This window comes from Triturus cristatus, chromosome 1_1 (assembly GCF_964204655.1).
Source record: "Triturus cristatus chromosome 1_1, aTriCri1.1, whole genome shotgun sequence".
NCBI lineage: Eukaryota > Metazoa > Chordata > Amphibia > Caudata > Salamandridae > Triturus > Triturus cristatus.
The window spans coordinates 214,453,459-214,470,403 of record NC_140579.1 but is presented as its reverse complement, the minus strand read 5'-3'; the positions used below and the strand labels follow the sequence as shown (position 1 = coordinate 214,470,403).

The 16,945-nt window shown below is 49.4% G+C and overlaps 1 long non-coding RNA gene across 1 annotated transcript in view; it reads right to left on the bottom strand.

Annotated features, from left to right (window-relative positions):
• LOC146869999 (uncharacterized) overlaps positions 1-12,766 on the bottom strand; it is a 52,046-nt gene extending 39,280 nt beyond the window's left edge. The window contains exons 1-3 of the long non-coding RNA XR_014968440.1: positions 12,723-12,766; positions 12,095-12,158; positions 11,839-11,891 (exon numbers count right to left, since the gene is read on the bottom strand). This is a non-coding gene — a long non-coding RNA (uncharacterized LOC146869999). The remainder of the gene's footprint in view (positions 1-11,838; positions 11,892-12,094; positions 12,159-12,722) is intronic.
• Between the last annotated feature and the right edge of the window lie 4,179 nt (positions 12,767-16,945).

Sequence of the window (16,945 nt, the reverse complement as noted above, 5' to 3'; positions counted from 1 at the left end):
GCAATCTCAAGGGTGGCTCTTTTCGCCCTTGAGATTATGATCATGGTTTCTGACATGGTTTCCATGTTGGTCTGTCAGAGATGGAAACCATGTTGTAAAGCGTGTTCGGGGGCCCCAGCAGGGCCCCCTTTGGTGCACGGCCTCCCATTTGAGGCTGAGAGGATCCCTTGAGGTGCCTACCAGGGGTGCAGGGCTGAACTACACCTCCCATTTTACTATGGGAGCATGCATTATGACTGGTTTACGGCCGGAATGCATGCTCCCATAGTAAAATACAGGGATGAGACAGTAGTGGGGCCGATGACCGGGTGTCGGTCGGTTCATGACTAAGTCAGTGTTGGGCGGAAGTCATAACGTCCAACATTCTCATGAGTCCCTATATCTTTTTGGAGTTTGGTGGGTGGCCGTCAAAAACGATGTCCGCTGTTCACAATGCTTTTTGTATCTTCATAGTGTGCTGTAGTTCAGCATAGTGGCTTATGTAATTACTTCCACCACCCTGACTGACAGACTACCGCCAATCAAACTATACATTGGACCCTTAAAGCTCAAAGATCTTTCACTAGTCCTGTTCTGACATTATGCGACATTTTAGTTACATTTGTTCTGTAATGAAAGACACAGACATCAAATGAATACAATGTAACCTTTTTAGACTGGATACAACCAATATTCTCTCTGCTCACAGACTAATACTTTATTCTTGGAGTAAACCCTGAACTTTGAAGAGCTTGTAATGTGCTATTGCTTTAAGTATTGGAGCTTCTCTCTTCCTTGTTGTTTTGCAGAAGACTTTAAAGTTGCTATGCGCTGGTGTGTGTGTAGGCAGTATTTAGGACAGCCTATATTAAGCTTTCACAAACTTTAAGATTGTTGGCAACTCTGACAATACAACAGTTGCATAGCAGGGTGAGAGAATGTAGTGTATATAAGAAACACAGAGTACCTGTAAGAAAATGAATCATTACTTTTGAGTGGGTAATGGCTAAGCAAAGTAATAAACTCACAAATATTTTTGGTCCAAGCTGAGGTTTCAGTAATTTCAACCCAAACTAATCCCCTCGTAGATATAGCACAAAGCAAACACTGTCAAATTAGAGAAAATGTGTAAAGCATTCAAAAGTACCAAAACACCTACACGTTTAAAGCACAACACAAAAGTAATCCAACTCCAATCTACAAAAATAGATTAAACAGATTGACTTCAAAACAATGAAAAACCAGTAAGAGGAACCGGAGGTATTATTTTTTCACAAGAAAGTGTGTCAATAATATATCCCTGTTCATGGGGGACCTGGAGCTGGGTGCAATTTGAGGCAAACCAAGATGGAATGCAGTCAGATACACCAAACCGGTTCGTTCAGGCTGAAGATTTTACCTTAGGACTTAGAAATCGAAGTGGAGATTCTTGAGCGCGGCAATGTTGCAGGCTGTAACAGAAGTTTTCTGGAAGCCAGACAGTTTTTAGGCAATGGTCTGTGCTGAAGCTGTTGGTTTTGGAGGGGAAAAGGTCTAGGTGGGAGATGTCTGAATTTTGTGTCAAGTAAGTACTTTTGTTAGACGAGTCAAGATTTATACCTTTGGACTTGGGGCCTGATTATGAGTTAGGTGGTGGGAGAGCGGGCTGCCACACCACGCCACTGCCCCCTCCCACACTGCCATACCTCACTGCTGGCCAAACGCCAAATTAAGAGTTATCTTGTAGTCTGGCAGGTGGTCCTTTGGCGTTCCCACAGTGGTGCCTATTAAAAAGGCCTCGCAATGGGAACGCCAAAGCCCGTTCCTGCACGGCTTGGACTTTATAGTCCATGCTGTGCAGGAAAGGGGGTGCATGCAGAAAGTGCCCCCATGCATGCATCCCATGGCCCTGGGGGAAACGGAGGCCCTGTAATGCCTCCCAAGTTGCCCTTTATATGGGTGGGCTCACCGCCATGAAAACGTTGGATGTGAGGAAACTAGTAATATGCATGTCGGTGCTGTAGGGGTTCTGCCAGCTTATTGTGGTCCTCAGGCCACCGATCCACCGCCAGGTATCGCAGATCTTTGGGGGTTGTGTCGGTCCTATGGTGGTCTCATTGCCATCCTTCTAATACAGCAGTCCAACCACTTGTGTGGCAGTTATTGCACTGCCACCATGGGTTTGACGGTCCATCTCACCACCAAACTCATAATCGGGCACAAAGTCTCTTTTCTCAGAGGTCAGTATTCTCCATCTGACAAGGCTAAAGGTTCTATTGATGAAGAGTTCCACCTGCCTGGATACCTTCTCATAGAGGACCAGATGAAACAGATTTGCTGCTGCAGAGAAGCTCCTTGCACAAGAAACCTTTTTCTTTAACCCAGTGAAGCTGCACTCTTGTGGGATTCGCTCAGATGGTTGGTCTCAGTTCTCCCATGGCTGTAAGTTAAAAACCATTCTATGTACTTTTCAGAGATTGCAGCAGAGGTCCAGTTAAACACACCCAAGTGTCCCACAACCTCAGGGACAACACTTAGAACACTAACATTTTTCATTTTGGTTGTGCCACTTTTTGGAGCAGCCACAATTCAAAATATTTCAGATTTAGAAAGCCACTCAAGGACCAATTTGTGTCACCTTGCGTGGCTCTGTAAAAAACCAAAAAGTGAATCACGAGAATGCAGTCCTGGGCACATGTAATAGGCTGGGGAAGATACAAAACATTGAATGTTGTTGTGTTACTCCTGGTTTGGTAACAACCACTTCATGATTTCAATTAGTTCATTCAATATTTTGTATCTTCCCCAGCCCTTAAGAAGTCACAGGTTTACTACCCCTACGTGACAAAACACATGTCGGCTGGTTGTTTGTTTTTGCATCAAAATATTAAACATTTGAATAAAAACTGGTGTTGACCACAGACATTCGTACAAAGCGAGACATTACAACCATTGTTATAACCCTATTACGTGTGCCCATGACTGCATTCTCATTATTCGTGTAGGTTCTCAACTCACACTTTCACTGGGGTTACAGGGTGTTTCCTCCGACCTGGAAGCACCGTGCACACTCTGAACACAGTAGACACTACGCAAATTAGCCTGAGCGCCAATCTTCCTGTCTTTACTAAAAACCCTAGACAGACATAGCAAAAAGTGAATCACGTTGGTTACACTGTGTCGGGTTGACGTTAAATGGGAGGACCATGAGCATTGCCATACACCCACCCTTGTATTTTAATGCATTCATGATTTACTGAAGGTGGTAAACCTGATTTAATGTGAAAATCGTGCACCTACCTGAGAGAGGAGTAAAAGGGAGAAATAGCTTAATTTTGCTTTTTTTGCTTCCTCTTTGCATTTGTGCTTTATTCTGCAGCTCACATATTTAATCAATCGATCATGAATTTGTGATGCCTGCTACTCACACGTGCAGAGGGGGAGAAACGTGCAGCTATGTCTTACCCAAAGATCCAGGTCTTGAGGCTCTTCCTGAAGGCAAGCAGAATGGGGGAACGTCTGATGCTGAGCAGGAGTTTGTTCCAGGTCTTTGCCGCGATGTAGGAGTAGGCTCTCCCACCTGTTCTGGCTCTGCAGATGCAAGGGGTTTCGGCAAGGGCAAGGTCTGCGTAGCGGTGGTTTCTCTTGGGTGTGTAGAAGGAGACTCTTTCATTGAGGTACTGAGATCCGGTGTTATGGAGGGATTTGTAGGCGTGAGCGAGTAGCTTGAAGGTCACTCTCTTCTCGACGGGAAGCCAGTGGAGGTTTTGTAGGTGCTGGGTGATGTGGCCTTGTCGTGTGATGCAGAGGACGAGTCTGGCAGCGGTGTTCTGGATGGTCTGGAGTTTTCGGAGCAGGGTTTTGTTGATTCCGGCGTAGAGTACGTTTCAGTAGTCTAGTCTGCTGGTTATGAGTGCATGGGTGGGTGACGGTCTTCCTGGATTCGGGGGGGATCCATTTGAAGGTCTTGCAGAGGATGTTGAAGCACATTGGGTGTGATGGCTTTGACCTGTCCGGTAATGGTGAGGGATGAGTCGAGTAGGGTGCAGAGGTTGTGGGTGTGGTCTGTAGGTGTGAGGATGTTGCCGAGGGTGGTGGGCCACCAGGTGTTGTCCCATGTGGAGGGGTGGGTACGAGGACTTCTGTCTTCTCTTAATTGAGGTTCAGGCAGCTACTGCTCATCCAGGAAGCGATGTCTTTCATTCCTTTCTGGAGGCTTAGTCTAGCGCTGTCGGGTTCCTTTGTGAGGGAGAGGATGAGCTGGGTGTTGTCGGCATAGGATACTATGCTGAGTACGTGCTATCTGACGATGGCAGCAAGGGGGCCCATGTAGATGTTGAAAAGCGTGGGGCTGAGCGATGATACTTGGGGTACTCTACAGCTGATCTCTGTGGGTTTGGAGAGGGTAGGGCGGGAATCCGATTCTTTGGGTTCTGCCGGTGAAGAAAGAGCAGATCCAGTCGAGGGCGGTTCCCTCTATGCCGGTGTCATGGAGTCTGGCGGTGAGTGTGCTGTGGGAGACGGTGTTGAAAGCTGCGGAGAGGTCAAATAGGATTAGGGCCGCCATGTGGCCCTGGTTGAGAGTACGGATGTTGTCTGTGGCGGTTAGGAGGGCAGTCTAGGTGCTGTGGTTGCTGCGGAATCCAGATTGGGAGGTGTCGAGGATGGAGTTAGCTTTGATGGAGTTCGTGAGCTGGATGTTGACGATCTTCTCAGTTACTTTAGCTGTGTAGGAGAGGAGAGAGATAGGTCTGCAGTTTGAGGTCTGTCGGGTCAGTGGAGAGTTTCTTGAGGGGCTTGACTTCTGCGCGTTTCCAGTCGTCGGGGAACATGCTGGTTTCAAAGGTGGAGTTAATGGTGAGTCACAGTTCGGGAGCTATGGTGGCGGCGTCTCTGTGGAAAATGTGCGGTGGGCCGGTGTCCGTGGGGGTGTCCTCTGTTGTGACTAGGGTCCGTGCGGAAATGGTAGGCTGGCTGGCGTTGCTGGAGGTAGGTTGAAGTTGTCGTAGAGGGCCTTGATCTTGAGATAGAAGTAGGAGCCAAGTTTGTTGCAGAGGTCCTGGGAGGGCGTGACATCTGAGGCTTCGCTGGGGGGTTTGGTGAATTCCTGTATGATGAAGAGCTCATTGGAGTTGCTGGAGTTGGCAAGGATCTTGTCCTGGATGAAGTTCCTTTTGGTGCATCTAATGCGTTGATGGTATTCTGTCATGGCGTTCTTTAAGCTGGTCTATGCTTCCAGGGTTTTGGTGTTTCTCCAGACTTTCACGAGACGTCTGCAGGTGCGTCTGGATTTTTGAAGGTCATTGGTGAACCAGGTGGCCTTTGTGGATGCTGTTTGTTGGAGTTGCATAAGGGAGCGAGCCTGTCTGCGCAGTCGGTAATCCATTTTTGGAGTTTGTGGGCTGCAGAGTTGACGTCTGTCATGGGGGGAGGGGGCATGTGAATGAGGGTGGATTTGAGGTGTTCTTCTGTGACCTTGCTCCAATTCCTGCATGGGGGCGTGGTGTAGGTTTGTGTGCAGTTGGTTTAGAGAAGGAGTAGTGTACGCAGTGGTGGTCCATCCAGAGGAGTTGCGTAGTGTGGCTGAAGGGGATGTTGTTCCCTTCTGCGAAGAGGGAGGTTGAGGGTGTGTCCTGCCTTGTGGGTGGGTGGGGGTGGTGACAAGCTGCTTTAGTCCGATGTTGGCATGGTTGTCCAGGAGGGCAGTGGAGTTGGGGGTCGCTGAGGTTATCGAGGTGGAAATTCAGTTCTCTGAGCAATATGTAGTCCATGGAGATGATGGTGTGGGGCACGATGAGGTCGGTGATGTTTGCGGCGAATGCGGTTCATGGTCCAGGAGGTCTGTAGGTGAGGGTACTGCATAGGGTCATTCTGGGATTGGTCTGGATCTGGAAATGGATATGTTCTGTGGGGGTCCAGGAGTCGTTTGTGCTGGATGTGGTGAGCCGGAGGGAGTTCTTGGGTGCGATGGCGAGTCCGCCTCCCAACTAGGTTGAGGCGGTCCTTCCTCTGGATCTTGTATCTGTCGGGTATGGCGGTAGTGATGTTGGGGGGAGGTGGCGTTGGTCCAAGTTTCTGTGAAGAAGGTGATCTCTGGTGACAGGGTGCCGAGGAGGTCCCAGATTTCCACTGCATGTCTGTGCAGGGAGCGTACGTTGAGGATACAGCTCAGGGGTTTGTGTGCACTGGCATCTGGTGGGTGGGTGGTACCTGTGGGGACCCGGAGGTGGGTGAAGGTGCGGCAGCAGTGCCAGGCAGGAGAACTGGCCGTGGGTGGTGTTTGGCTTAGACAGCTGGCAGTTGTTGTTTCTTCCGTCTGCCATTAAGTAGGGGATGGGGGAGGGAGCACAGCTGGGGGGCGGGAGCGGAAACCGGCAGGGGGGAGGGGCCGCGGGGGCAGCAGAACAGGGAAGGGGAGCAAAAGGTGAAAAACTAGAAAAAACGGTGAAAGCAGAAACAGGGAAGCGGCACAGACAGAACAAAAAGGCACAAATAGACAAAAAAGGCAACAGACTGACGTGCAACACTGGAAAACATTACCCCTTACACTCCTGGGAAGAGCCGCCCTTTATAAAAGGATGGCACTTCCCTGCTTTCTCTACGCCCTGCAAAACACGCCATTTTCGGTCTCACCTCTATACTTTCAGTTGGTTTACTCCGAGGTACGCTCTCTACTGTGGAACAATGGTACACCCCAAATCGCCCTGGCTAAGCTTACCAAAAGCTGTTATGAAGGTGGTATTGCCTTGCCAGCTATCAGATCCTACTACTGGGCTTCACAGCTGGTGGTTCTCAACCCCGGGATGCACCAACCCATCACAGACCCAGCATACAGGATGGATAGGCGTAATATGCTGCTGGCAATTACTTGAGGGCATTGTATGGCGGGACAAAACACATGCCTAAATATACCCCGACTTCCACCACGGTTTCTATATGGCACACAGCAACTGCTGCTTTGGGCTGGAGAGGCACGATTACACAGGTTACTCCGCTGCTCGAATCGAGTCAATTGGGTATGCTCTCAAAACAACTGGGGTATGACAAATGGGACCTGATTGGCCTTTCGAGGGTGGGGGACCTGTGGACGAAGAGGATGTAGTCCTGTTCGGCGTCCTACAGACTCAGTACCAACTTCACGTGGGGAAGCTTTTCGATACCTTCAAGCACGAAGCGCATTAAATAAGGCGATACACAGAGGCTCAGACTTGCCGGTCTTCTCTCCCATGAAGGATAGGATATTGGATGACTATCTAGCAGACCAATCTATTTCATTGACATATCGTAAAATCCTCAACAATTTACCTGGGACCCACGATAAAATACGTACAAAATGGGCCGAGGATGTTGGAGATCTAGACGACGAGGATTGGAGGGAGGCTCTGACTTCACCCCGGGAGGTGGCTATCTGCTCCAGCGCCAGAAGCTGATGACTAATGAAGGAGGCCCCACACTACAGGCTATAAAGACTGCACTCCAAGGAGTGCGCTCAGGGCTCAAAAATAAAATTGATACAGTCACCTCGGAGGTAACGCTGATGCATGCTGCCCTTCAAAACCTGGGGGACGGGGTAAAAGCCACTGAGGACTCTATATCCACGCTCCAGTCATCCACCAGAGACCTCGAGGCACATGTGGAAAAGCTCCAAACTACAACAAAATGCCCTGGAGGTGAGGCTAGAAGACTGAAGTGCGGGCCCACAGAATTAACTTTAACATTCTGTGGGTACCAGAGAGGGCTGAGGGCCTGGCAACAGACTTATTTGGCGACGATCTGATTACAAAACTCCTGCAACCCTGATGTATTTTTCAGTGGAGCATGCCCATCTAGTACCCAGGGGGCCACTGCAAACAGGTAAGCCTCCCTGTCCCATACTAGCGAAGGTCTTTAATTTCAGGGACAGAGATGTAATATTACAGACACCCGCTCGGCCCCTCCATTATATATATTATTTTATAAACCATTTTATTGAGTTTAGACATGATAAAAAGACAAGCAATATAGCACAGTACAGTAATAAGAAGAAATCCCACATTTGATTAGATGGTAAACCCTTGTACCTCATGACCTCGGGAGGTCCCAGGTAGCACATACAGTCAAGGAAGCAAAACAAAGACATGCTATTCGACCCATCCATTTGCCCCAGACCTTACGGTATTTCTTCGGACTGCCCGCCACTTCCTGACGCTGGGCGGAGTAGAACGTTTCCAATTAGCGGCTATGTCCCGCTTAGCTATGATCATCGCCGTATTAAAGAGCAGTTTTTCATTCCTGGACCCATCCAGGCCGTCTGTGATCCCCAGGAGCGTGTGCAGCGGGTCATGGGGGACCTCCCAACCCAGGACCTCTGTGTTCCTGTTCTATACACCCCCAGAATTGTGCCAAAAGGGGACATGCCCAAACCATGTGAAAGAAGTCTGCCGGGTACAGGAGGCAGTTGGGTGTAGGCCAGCCCTGTGAAGGTGAGCGGGGGTTAAGTAGGCAGCGTGCAAATCGTACAGTTGGATCAGGCAGAGCCTGGCCGACGCAGTGATTGTCTTGGGCGCCATTAGTGCGTCCCTCCAGTCCTCCTCCTCCAGTGGACCCACCCATTCCTCCCACTGGCTTCTGAGCCGCTCCAGTGTGGTTGGGGTGTTGTTGGTTAATGAGCGATAAATACAGGAGATACCCCCCCTTCCCCAGGTTCCCCATCATAGTTTGCGCCTCAGGTGGGCTATATTCCGGCAACGTTGTGCCGTCCGGTATGTGTGAGTGGAGAGCATGACGCAGCTGCAGGTATCTGTAAAATTGTGAGGGTTGTAAGGAATACCTGGATTGTAGATCCTGGAAGGAGTGTATGTGGTCACCGGTCCACACATCCCCGAGCTGGGAGATCCAGATGAGATTCCAAGACCGATATCCTTTTAGTGCACTAACCTCCCTTAGCCACGCTCTGTGCCAAAGTGGTGTGTGTTGGGTTAGTTTGTGTGTTCATTGGGTGTGGCGCAGTGATGCCCACCAGGCCAGAAGAACGGTTTGTGTCACCCCAGGTAAAGTTCTTGGTATGGGCCCCCTGTAAATCATTGTTTGAATTCGGAATAGACCCAATTCACCCAGTTCCAGCCTGTAGGCCGGATCCCCATTAAAGCAATCATGTAATGTGAGTAGGCGGGTCGCCAAATAATACAAGTATAAGTTGGTCATCCCCATGCCCCAGTCGAAGGCTGGGATCCGGCAATGAGCTAGAATTATACGGGGTCTCCGACCACCCCAGAGAAATTTAGTGGCTAGGCTGTCCAGATCTCTGAACCAGGCCCGTGGGAAGCTGAAAGGGGTGTTCTGAATGACAGTTATCTAGGGAGGATCATCATTTTGAACAGGGCGACCCTTCCTAAGGGATTCAGTGGCAGCGTCTGCCATTTGCAAAGGTCTTCCTTAGCTCTTTTCACCAGCAAAGCTATTTTCAGGGACCAGGCGAGATCAGGGAGCAATGCAACCCAAATCCCCAAATATTTGAAAGACTGTCGCCTAAGGGGTATTGTGGTTTGCCAGTCGTAGAAATCCCTCGCTAAGTGTAAGGGGAACAAGACCGATTTACTGGGGTTAAGTCGCAGACCGGAGGCCTGCTTGAAGGAGTGCAGCACCCGGAGACAGTGGTGGCCAGACTGGGCCAGTTCCGCAAGGAAGAGTAAGACGTCATCTGCGTCCAGGGCAATTTTATCCTCTTCCGAGTACGGCCACTCCCAACCCCGAATGAGGTCGTCTGACCGAATGAGGCTCACTAGGGGCTCTATTGCTAAGGCGAAAAGTAGAGATGAGAGGGGGCACCCCTGCCTCGTTCCTCTTCTAATGGGAAACGCCTCCGATAATACCCCGTTGACTAGCACCCGAGCTTGAGGACGAGGGAAGAGAACCTTCACCAGATTGCAAAAATGTGGACTAAAACCCACCTTGGTCAGCACGTCACCCAGGTACCGCCAATCCACAGAATCAAAGGCCTTCTCAAAGTCTACGAGAAGAAGTGCCAGATAAGGAGTTAGCAAGTGGCGGTTCACTAGGCCAGGTAGACACGACGGAGGCAGTGTCTGGTCCCCTGCATAGGTATGAACCCACACTGGTCGGGGTGAACCAGTTTGGTGAGGTAGGGCCTCATTCGCTGGGCGAGGACTGCAGCAAATATTCTAACCTCTGTGTTTATGAAGGAGATGGGGCGGTAATCAGTGCAGTTAGACGGCGGCGGCTGAGTTTTGGGGAGAACAACAATAGTTGTAACATCTGTCTCGGGGGGTGGGGGGGGAAGGAGCCCTTTTCGAGGGCTTTAGCAAAGAGATCAGAGAGGTGCGGGATGAGGATCTCCCGGTATGCAGCGTAGGACTCCTGTGGGAGACCGTCTTGGCCCGGGGTCTTGCCAGGCGAGGTGTGCGATATGGTGTCATTAATCTCCTCGCAGGTAATGGGGAGGTCCAGGTCAGGGGACTCAGCTGTGCTGAGGCGAGGGATGTGGAGACGACCCGTGCCAAGCAAGTCCGAAAGAGAAGTTTCAGGGTGCTGCGCTGACTATAGCCATACACCCTAGCTTTAGAGGATCTCCACAGGAGCTTAGCGGCGTCCAAGGAGTGTTGCTTGATTTCGCCCCGTAAGAGTTGTCTTTCCTGAGCATCGTCCCGGTCTTCGGGAGGACATTGTTCGAGAACAGCTCTTGAGCCTCTCTCAGGTTGGTCTGGTGTGTTTGTGCTTGTCGCTGGAGTTTAAGTTCACCCTTGGCGAAGCCACGGATGGTGGCATTGCCCGCTTCCCGTAGGGTACCAGGAGAAGGGTCAGAGCCGGGATTGGTAAGGAAATATTGCTGAAGTTCTGCCCCAATCGCCTTTCTAAACTATTTCTCCTGGAGGAACCATGCGTTCATCCGTCAGGTTGGGCGTACCGAGGTAGGAGATTCCCCAATGCTGAGAAGTACAGGTGAATGGTCTGAGATGCCCCTGGGAAGGATACAGATGTCTCTAATCGTTTGGCAGTCAATAGAGGGGACAAATATAGTATCTATATATGCATGGGTGCGGTGTGCAGCTTATTTATGAGGGAACTGCCTGCTCTGGGGATGCCAGATTCTCCAGGCATCGCACAGGCCCAGGGAATCTGCCCAGTTCGCCAAGTGTTTGGCGTGAGTGGTTCTTGTTGCGGACGGTGGGCTTGTAGTGTCTAGGTGGGGATTGATTACTGCATTGAAGTCGCCCCCAACTATTGTACCACCCAGAGGTAAGGAGATGAAGAGGTCGGTGGTGCGCTCTAGAGTCATTGTGAACATCAATGAGGGGTGAGTAGATAGAGACGAGGTTGAGAGGGTTCCCAATAACAACAAACAGAAAACCAGGGTCAAAATCGAAGAGCCTTTACACTTTGTACATAAGCATCCTAAGAAATAAGGAAAAAAACAGAAAGTGAACAATATCGTTAGTAATGAATCCCATCAGCCACTAGAAGTAGCGTACATCATCATTTAGGATTCAACCATACATTTCCCTCCAGTTCACGAGGGCTGTATAGTGTATGAACAAAGAAGAATTAAATTCTAATCTTCAGGTCTTTCATGATGTCGCTAACACACGTTTAAGTAGGGTTGATGGTTTAAGCAGTGCAAAAAAAAAAAATCAGCGAATGAGAATATTAAAAAACATCTACATGGTCAGAACAAACATTTTATTAATAACTGACCAAGTGATGAGACTAAAAAACAGTGCAAAAGCAGTTTGACAAAATAACTGCCAGTGTCCTAGATGCGGTCTACATGTTTCAGCCTTATGATTGGAAGACAATTAGGCTTTCGTCAGGACCAAAATAACCATGCTACTGCTGTATTGAACGTGTAATCCAAAAATTGAAATGAAAATATACAAAACCTACTTGAATGCAGGTTCTGAAACACTCCCAAATATACGTGGAGTAATTCTCAAATCCTGAAAACAATAATAATGAGAATTATAATAGAAATAACAATAGTGTTCACAATCATTTTCCACAGCAATATCTTAAAAATAGATGCTTAAACGGCTCCATTGAATCAACATTATTAACATTCATTCAGCCATAGTAGACCAATCTGTAGCGCGATGCGCCAAATTCAAAAAAATGTATTCAAGAAATTATCAAAGACGCTTACCCCTCAAAGTACGGGGTCTCTCCTCACCCCACCTGGCATCCGCTCAGATAAATGAGGCCCCGCTCTGTATCGAAACAAACGGGCATAACATATAGTTTGCAAAACATTGTCTGCTTTAGGCACTAAAAACCGCTACGCGCTTCCCTTCTACTCAGGATCATGGTAAACACACCACAGGACTGTTTTAAGATGAATAAAGCCTACACTCTCTGATACTCTCTCATGTTTAGCTGTATTGACAATAAAAGAAGTTATCTAGAGAGACAAAAAGGGGAGTGAGACCTACTGCAATGTTTGTCGTCATGTTCGGCTGTTTTAACAAAAAGACAAATTAATCATGTCAAAAGAGGGGTAAAGACTCCTATCATCTCTTGTTATCTTGCCACATCGATGCTAAGTATATCTGTCTCGCATGATGGACGAATAATAATGGTATGTCTCTGCCACATGAGGTCATGACCATGCTTGTATAATGCGTCGACAAATTCCTCATAAATAACCCATGATGTAAAGTTCGTAAGGCATTTCTTTTTACAATAAAGAAACCCATGGGACCGATGTTACGGCAGTCAGGTGCCGCAATATACAAACTAAACGTGTAAGCAGAGCGATGTCAAATGCCCCTTACCTGTCCTTCGGTACCTCCGGCTGTGTAGAGCTGGACGGGGAGGTACCGGCGCGTGAAAATGACGCGTTTAAATGTGTACGCATCACCGTAATAGAACGTCAAAAGGAAAGGAGATTCATGGGAGTTGTAGTATTAATCCAACAATGATTGTGTTCTCGAGTCCCAAAGTATACTCGAAAGATACAGTGTGGTGCAGAAACCAGAATCAATCGTTATACACGAAGTTTTGCATTTAGATGTCTGGTTTAATATTTCAAAATGACAAGACATGATTTTCATATTAAATCAGAAATAACTCAGAGAAATAGAAATACAAATAAAAGAATGCAATGACGTGCAGAAACCAAAATCGATTGTTATATACGGAGTGTGCACGTAAATGTAGGACTTGCCATTACGAAAACGTCACAGCAGGGTTTTAATATTCAATCTGGTGGTCTTTCAGAACACTAGCACAGCCAATCACCGTGAATACACATGATGCTATACAGACTGAGTGTATCAATCGTTTATGGCCAAACTGAGCTAACATAAAAGTTCAAATTTATATATGAAAACAAAAACAAAGATTTAAAGAATGTTTTCATCATGTCACCTAAGGGTATGGCCTTATCAATTTAAAGGCTGGTCCAAGGTATACCATCATTCAAACCTTGTGTATCACTCCGGAGTTGATAAATCAATTTTTGTTCCTTTTTAAACAAGAAACGAGTGATTGGTAAGGAAATATTGCTGAAGTTCTGCCCCAATTGCCTTTCTAAACTATTTCTCCTGGAGGAACCATGCGTTCATCTGTCAGGTTGGGCGTACCGAGGTAGGAGATTCCCCAATGCTGAGAAGTACAGGTGAATGGTCTGAGATGCCCCTGGGAAGGATACAGATGTCTCTAATCGTTTGGCAGTCAATAGAGGGGACAAATATAGTATCTATATGTGCATGGGTGCGGTGTGCAGCTGATTTATGAGGGAACTGCCTGCTCTGGGGATGCCAGATTCTCCAGGCATTGCACAGGCCCAGGGAATCTGCCCAGTTCGCCCAAGTCGCCCCCAACTATTGTACCACCCAGAGGTAAGGAGATGAAGAGGTCGGTGGTGCGCTCTAGAGTCATTGTGAACATCGATGAGGGGTGAGTAGATAGAAACGAGGTTGAGAGGGTTCCCACCCAACATTCCACTCTGAGCTACAAAGCCTCCCTGTGGGTCGTGAGTGGCCTGTGTGAGCACAAAGGAGAGATTGCGCCCTATAAGGATTGCCACCCCGAGAGCCCCAGGCAAACCCCGAATGCTGGATTCGATCGTATCCATATCTCGCTAGAAAGGGTCAGTGGTTTCCCATGAGGTGAGTCTCTTGGAGCAGGAGAATGTCAGCTGCCTGGCGTTGGGCAAAGCGCAGAACTGCCGTTCGTTTAACCCTGTCCAGAAGCCCATTAACGTTCCAGGAGAGTGTGTGGAGAGAGACTCCGGCGTCATTCGTACATGTCGGGGTGGGTACAGGTGGGATCAGAGGGCCACAAGACCCGGGCTAGCAGTGGGTGCAAATGGGGTCTGGTTTGAGTGCAGGATAGGAAGTGTGACTGTAGATCGCAGGCGGAACGCGGGATTTTCATAGTATACATTAAGGCTACTGGTGCAGCAATACATTAAAACAACATCAACAACGGCCACCCGCTACACTGTGTTAGAGATCCTGTGATCACTCAGGAGCACAACCAAATCAGTGGTGGGGGGGGAGGGATGAATTGTGGATCCAGCACGCAACTTGCTCCCACCCTAGCAGGAGGCCTCAACCCCCCTCATGGTCAGCATTGCGGGGCAGGACTCCAGGTGGGCACCACTAGCACCTTATAGCAATCCCAGAATCCCGCAAGGATCACTATGCAGGACCCAGGTCACTCAGTCCAGGCGGGGCACCGTCCCAGAGGCCCTCCTCCTCAGCCCCTCGGTAGATGGTGACAGAGTGGGCCCGCCGTCGGGCCCACCACCGGGAAACAACTCACTGCCAGGCCCAGGAGCAACAGTGGGATGAGCAGGACGCAGCGGGCCCCGGTCGAGAAGACCGCCCGAGACCTCCACCGCAAGCTTCCATGCACCCAGGGCGAGGCGGATCACAATGGTGCAGTCTTTCAGGTCGGGGACCCCCTAGGGTGATCTGAGGCCCCGGTAGAACCCGGGGTTCAAATTCTCTCAGCCACGGGATGGAAGGGGGCCACTCACCGCCTCAGCAGGTCTGGGCTGGCCTCCGCGACACTCATCACGGCCCAGCGAGGCCTTCAGCCTAGGTCCGAGGTCGTCAGTGGGCCACGGGCCGCTTGTGGTCGGCTGGGTGAGGCGATCCGTCATTCTCCACCAGCAATTAGAAGAGCCCCCTCTCTCTCGGCTGAGTGCGCAGCCCATGCAGGCTCCTCTCAGTAGGACGACTTAGGTGCAGGCGAGTGAGCTGGAAGGGTGGCCGCGACCAGGCCGGCGTGTCGGCCACCCGTGTCGGGTCTTTGGGTACACAGCCAGGATCTGGAGTGTTAGCGGGCAGGGTCTTGAGCTCTGGTGAGGAGCCTCATCCTCGTGAGACCCCAGCAAGCCGCCGCGTGCAGTCCCAAGCCCCCCGTAGCCGATTAGAGCGAGGCCGGGTCTGCTATCTTGGCTGCCGCTCTTGCAGCCACTGGTAAAAGGTGGACCTTGGGTGGACTTAGGCGGCCCACCGGACCCCACAAGGCTGTGGCTCCGTCAGAAGGAGAGAAGTCCTTTGCGGTCAGGTGCAGGCAGGGCGCCGCTGGCAGCGGATCCTGGAGCTGATGACAGAGGGGTCCAGAGCACTCTTAGAGTGCAACCGCCATCTTGACGCTCCAAGCCACGCCCTCCTCCATTATATTATGATAACGCTACGATAACCTATTTTCCAGATTTCATGATTAAAGTCCAGAAGATAAGGAGCTCCTTCCTGGAAGTCAAAAAACTTTCTCAAGAAAGAACTGAAGTACGCAATGCTGTTTCCCGCCAGGCTCGGGTGGTAGCAGATGGGAAAACATGGTTCTTCGACTCCCCTGAAGATGGTTGGGATTGGGTGGATGGCTGGAGGAAGCCTGGAAACAATAGGAGGAACCCCCACCAACAAAAAAGTGAGAAGGAATGGCGACAGCCAGTGAGACAATGAAACGGGGAGTCAGCGATGGGCGACAAACGACCCGGCAGTGGCCGGCTATCGCAGGATCTTAAACCCCCTCCAATGAGAACAGATATAAGCTGAGACTGAGACCATTTATAAAAACCGCTCACCACAATAGCCAGAAAGTAGGGACTTGATAGTCACAAAACTCCAGAGATCACCCAAGAGACTACTTGCAGAGGAGAACTACCCGACTGGAGCGAATGGTAGCTCCAGAGGTGACCCTGCTGAACTGAACTATAACCGATACAAAGTGGTAAACTGAATGAATGGGGGAAGGAACCCCGGTGGGTGGGAGGCCGACTGGGTCACGCTCCCCATCATCAAGAAATGAGGGACAGGGTACACAGGCACTCTACATGGTTGGGGGTGAGCAGTTTGCAAGTCCACATTGCAGGGGAGCAGGGAGGGGGAGACAAGGGGTAGTTTCTTTAGCAAGGTTGTTAGGATTTGTAAGAATATTATATGCCTAGTAAGGACAGTAAAGCACGATACATGTTTCACATACCGAAATGTTGCAACACAAGACGCTCCCCAGACTACTCCAGGGAAGCCTTTGGAATTCCTGTTGACCTACCACCCCTGAACAGGCGGCTAAGGAACTGTGGGCATTCACAAAATTTTTATATCCTTGGCCACATTTTTAGATATTGTAGATGGTAAATTAAACAGGGACAGACCCCAATCCTTTCCGGGAATGTCAATGGTCTAGGAGATGAAATTAAGTGAAGGGTGGTACTACAATACCTCAAGCAGAAGGCACCTGACATCACCCTGTTGCAGGAAACTCATATACAAGGGACCTCCTACTGTGCACTTAATAGATGGTGCTATAAATTAGTAGCTCACGCAGGCTATACCAGAGACTCGAGACGTGTGGATTTCTTGTTGCGTAAATTCATTCACTATATTGAAAGTAACATATGACCCTCTCGGATGTTTTGTGACGCCGGCTTGTAAATATCGCGTTTCTCTACATCCTCCAAGATTACATTCCCCCACACTCGCTGATCTCGGTGCACATGTAGTCAATCTTCCACAGGGGCAGCTGGTTATCGGAGGTG